This window comes from Hydra vulgaris, chromosome 12 (genome assembly GCF_038396675.1).
Source record: "Hydra vulgaris chromosome 12, alternate assembly HydraT2T_AEP".
In the NCBI taxonomy this organism is placed as follows: Eukaryota; Metazoa; Cnidaria; class Hydrozoa; order Anthoathecata; family Hydridae; genus Hydra; species Hydra vulgaris.
Genome location: NC_088931.1, coordinates 18541419 through 18547418, shown reverse-complemented (window position 1 = coordinate 18547418; position 6000 = coordinate 18541419).

Sequence of the window (6000 nt, the reverse complement as noted above, 5' to 3'; positions counted from 1 at the left end):
TGTGTCTTGTCCATCAGAAGCAGTGGATCCATGCGCATTTTCTTTGTCTGATTTTTCACCAATTGAATCTATTTCAAAATGATCTTCTGACATCAATGCTACAGTTATGCTCTCCGCAATCCTCAATTTTACCATCAGAAGAATCTTCGTTTCCGTGTCGGAAAAATTTAGTTATTGATTGACTACCGAGAGATTCTTTTGATCTTATTTCATTTTTAAGTTTTCTCATTTGAGCTCCAAATTTACGTTTTCAATTTGAGTTTGACATGGTGTTTGAATAACTTGACAATCTAAAAAAAATAATTTTCCTTTCGAGACATCATTTAAACCCGGAACAACAAACGCATCTTTTTAAGGAAGTAAAAGTTTAGTTTTGGAACACCAGAATTATAACATTTTCAAATGATATATATGTCTGAACTCAAATAATTTCAGAAGAAACTATTTTCCTTTTTATGGACTAAATTATGCTAGCCATTCCATTAACGTAGAATAAACTATTATATAAGAAAAATGAGGGAATTAGTTTACACAACGGTTCGCATAATGTTTTTAAGACTTTAGCGCTCCTGAGGGCATATATAAATGTTAAGCTACTGTTGTTAACTAAGTTGTCAACGTTAACGACTAATAACTTATATTTCATAACGAAGATGAGTTTAGCTTTAGGAGTCGCTCAAAGAAATCAGCGTAGAAAAACGGCAATATATATGAAAATAGTGAAAAAACAAGAAAGTAACCTGAATTGTTGAAATATCTGTTTGTTTTCTTCTTTTTAATTTCAGACAATGTTTTTGGTTTAAAAGTTTTTCTTTTCTTTTCACATTTAATTTTAATTCAAAGCAATAATATTTTACTCAGATTTACGATTTTTTCGGTTACTACCACCATGAATTATAAATGCAAAAAGTATAAAATTGGTTCAAATTTAGCAAATTAACCCTAAACATAAAGAAAACAAAATTGGTTGTCTTTCATCCCCTCTCCAAAAAACGTTCCAAAAAAACCCACATATATGCCGTAAACTTTTATTAATCAAGTTTAAATAAAAAGAGATTTAGTAACAAAGTTTTTAGATTTTTTTTCTTGACGAGACCATCACATAAAAACAACATATTAATTACATTTGCATCTTTACCTCTGGGCCCTAGTGCTACAGTACCGCCATCCCCCACCCCCTCCACTATATATATATATATATATATATATATATATATATATATATATATATATATATATATATATATATTTTAAAAAAGGTGAAGAACTGCTGCACGCCTAATAGTAGACAGAAACACAAGTTAGCTCTTGCTGTTCTTTAAATTGAAAATGTTTCACTAAAAAAGTGAAAGATGTGATCGATCATTTTTCAAATTTAAAGAGCCGCCGCAAGATATCAAAATAGTTTATTTACTTAGTAATATAATTATGTAACCTAGATGAAAACTATGTATCTGTTAGAAATATCAATATTTCATTTCATTTTACTGTGACGTTTACTTAAAACACTGAAGTGTTTTTAATTATGTAAAATAAAAAGATCTTATAATTATCCTTATAATTATCTACCATATTTATTTGGTGTAATGCTGTTAGGTATAAGCCATATAAAAAAATCGTGTTTAAGTACGGAATTTTATTTATTTAATATTATTTTGAGAAAAAGGGGAAGGGGGGGATGGAGGGGAGAGGCCACAGCCGTTAATTCGCTGGGGAGCCAAGTTGACCAGAAAACGAGCCTGCCTGGTAATAACTTGTATTTAAAAAATCAATATTTCAATTTATAAAGTATTAATTATATTTTTTAATTTATATCTCTCGAAAATTATTATCAGCAACTAATATTTAAAAAAAAAATGAAAAAACTTTGTTTGCCAAACAGCATGGCAATTAAAGATAAATATTTAAAATAGTACCAAAAAAAAGTCTAAGAAAAAAAAAAATACTATTTACAACAGTAGGAGCAATTGTAAAGAAATACAACTAATATGAAATACTTAAGTTTGTTTAAGGCTAGTTTAAATTTTTATAATAGTTCGACTGACCTTCTACATATTTCATTTAAAACAAACTGCTTTTCAAAAATTGTTAGTTAAACGGAGTAATACCAAAAGTTGTCCCATATATAAAAAAAATTTTATTGACGACAATTTGAGGGTTAAAGTAAATTACCTTTTAAGTATAAGTAGAATATTTAAAAAAGTAGAGGTTAAAATTATTAAGCACAGTTTTTCTAATAATCTACAATCTAAATTATTGTATTCAATCACTGTCCCATAATTTGATTCAAATGGTCAGCCAGAAAGTCCGACAACTTGTCCTTTCTTTTAACGGCGAACACCGAATTGTCGAAAATTTGGTAATACTAAGTAAAAAAAGAGATTTAATAAATATTGTGAGAGACCTTTTCCAGTAAAATATATGTTATTCAAAGAGTTCATTGCTTTAAAAATAAATAAAGTAATTGTAAATCAACAACAACAAGTACTCCATTATTAGTTGAATTATAAAGTAGTTCTGATAAATTTACATCATTAAAAGCAGTTAAACATTTAAAAGATTTTGAAGGAATTGTAGAAACTTATATAAATACATATAAAAATGAATAGAAAAGACAATCGAAATCAATTTTGAGAAACAGAAAAATAATTGGTTTTGAAAGTAAATAAGAGTTTCACTTAAGAAGATGAATTAGTTTTCACATAAGAAGGTGAATTAGTTTTCACCTAAGAAGATGAGTTGAATAATTTTTTTTTGTATTGCCTATCCAGACAACACGCTCCATTAGAATAACATCAAAACAACGTTGGAATTATCAGACCGTTATTTCGATTTTGCACCAAAGTTAGTGTACTGCTTTGGTATATTAATTGAGTAATAATTTCAATTTTAGAAAATGCTATTAGATAATAATAATCAATCTTAGTTATTGTAATAAATTATTTGATTATTATTGAAACAATAGTTCTCATTTATTTGCTAATAATAATGATCCAGCTAATCAATAGTTCTTGTAATTAATTTTTGTTTATTTAGAAATTGTCTGGATTGAAGTTGGATCTTTTTGCATCTATATATATATTGTTAATTAAATTTATTTTATGCAATATAGTTTTAAATATTAAAATGTATTTTGGTTTGGTATTTTTATTTGTTTCTACTCTTTATTCAAGTTCTAAACTTTTGAAGAAAACACTTTTTTTTAGCAAAATAGCAATTAAGATACTAAACCAGTGTTAAATAAAAAATATAATTAACAATCTAGTAGACACCATATCAAATTCATATTTTAAATAGACACTTGGGGGTGGTTAATTTTTTTTTTCATTTATCCCTTTTTTTCCACCTGTAAAAACAGTACAATATTGTACTAAGGTTATTAAAAACAACAGCGAGAATCAACAATAAAAAAAGCACGTCACTCGCACATAAAAAAAAGAAATCCAAAATTTACGGAGACTGGCCTAAACCATTATCATTTGAAATTCGTATTGGAGAAGTACAAAAGCTTAAAATATCTTTATTAAAATTATAGAAAAATTTTAGGAATGATTAAAAGTTTGCATTTTCATTAAGATAAAAAAAAAAAATCATATGAAGTTTGATGGCATAATATAAAAGATTATTTTCAAAACTTCTCTCTACAGATTTTTCAGTTTTGCTTATATACAATAAACAAACAACCTCTGCAAAATTATCAGAATATTGTATTTAGATTTTCTTTGAAATTATATATTAACCACTACAAAAACCACGACTACACGCTGATAGTTTTAGGCTGGTTTCTAAAGTAAAGTTTGTCAGCTCGTCGTTAGAGCTGGTTTTACAATCATTGTAGAAATGTTGTACAACAGTTGAACAACAACTTTGTATTATAATGAAAGTATTTTTTGAACAACGCTTGTATAAGTGTTATGGAAATAGAAACAGATCAGTTTCTGCAATAAATTTTTTACAACAAAATACTCAAAACAAGTTCACGAAAAAAATCTTTTAAAAAAAGTTTGATTTATTAACTTTATGTTTTATGCCATCTGTAAAAAATCATGCAAAGTTAGGCTTTTGCACATAGGTTAGCTAGCATGTCATCAAATAAAAAAACCACATCGAATCCATTTTTTAAACACAAACCTAGACAAAAAAACGAATATTATGTTGTAAAATCATAAGTAATATTAGGTTGGTGCAAAAGAAAATTCGTTTTTTTCAGTACTATTTATTAAATATAGTTAAAATTAAGAAGTCATTCGTCATCAAAATAATTTCCTTGGCTATCTATGACCTTTTGCCATTTTGTGACCAACTGACGAATTCCGTCTCTGTAGAAAGACTGGGGGTTTGCTTCGAAATAGGCATCACCTTTTTTTGATGAATATCGAGTTTAGGTGAGGCAGATGCTGATTGACTAGGACTCAGCCACTGTTTTTATTGGAAGGATTGTCATAATAAACCCACTTTTCATCACCCGTTACAGTTTTCCACAAAAAGTCCTTTTTTTTTGTACATATGAGAAATACAGGTGCTTAAACGTTGCATTTTGTTGTTTTCAGTCAAGTCATGTGGAACCCATTTTCCGACCGTTTGAACCTTTCCCATGGCGTGTAACCGTCTTAAATTAGTCGAATGATCAACTCCAAGTTGTTCTGCTATTTCTCGAGTCGATTGTCGTGGGTTTTCTTTGAGCAATTCCTCTAAATTGTCTGTTTCCAGTTCCTGTGGCCTTCCTGAACGTTCTTTGTCCTCAAGACCAAAATCTCCGCTGCAAAACTTAGCAAATCACTTCTGGCAAACGCGGACATTTAGAGCATCCACACCGTAAACAGAATAAATCGCTTCTGTCGCTTTTGTTGTACTTTTTCCCTGCCGAAATTTGTACAACATGCAATGTCTATAATATATTTTATCTATAGACATTTCCTAAAAAAGAATTATATATATACAATGTTATTAAAAAATTAGAATTTGTAATTTAAAATCTGTTAAAAAGATTGCTGTTTCAACTAATACATATATTGTTTGCATTTGCACTACGCATGTGCATCATACTTGACTTTGAAATTATGCGAATTTACTTTTGCACCAACCTAATACATATCGTTTAAAAGTTAATATAACACCGAATAAAGAGCTTGCTGGAGGAAGGTTTTTGAAATGTGTAGTTTAAAAGTTCAAAGAAGGTGTAATGTCAAAAAACTTTTCCACTTAAATTTATAGTATATATGCGGTTAGTATACCTAAATAATAATGTACTATAACTTTTTATTTGAAATGCAACTCAACAATGATTGGTTAATGATACTTCGTCAGCTGCTTAACACTGATTGGTTAATAAATATTATGTTTTTTAGTTCAAGCCACACAAAAATTTGCTTTTGATATACCTTCTTGATTTGACGTCATTTTTGTATTGTCTTATTTACGGTTTATAATATGGTTTGGGGTCGTCCATAAAGTACGTACGCTTATTTTTCGCCAACTCCCTCTACCTCCTGTATTTTACCAAACGCTTTTTTGAGTACCCTTTACCTCCCTAAAAGTACCAAAACTTTTCACCTACCAACCCAAAATTTTATAATATTTTTTTTTAATTAGAGTCTTAATACTTTTATAATTGACCTATTCCTCCCTCATCTCATATACGCCATTTGCAGACCCCCTCTTACTCTCCGAGCGTTCGTACTTTTTGGACGATCCCTTTATTTAGTAACGGTTTTTACGTTATCATTATTTTACGTCTAACGACAGTCTGAGCTATTAAGTCAATCAATTAAACTATGATAAAATTACTACAATGCTGTTACTTAGGTTGTACACCATATTTTATTTATCTCAGTAAATAAAATATGATCTTTAGTAAAATAAACTATTGGTATTCAGTCTTTTTCAAAAACAATGGGCAAGTCGGCAGTAAGTCAAATAATTTTTGTATGTCTTTCAAATGTAAAAAAATAGCATTTACGGGCGACTTATAAAAGTAAACAGGCGGTTGAAGTAGGCGGA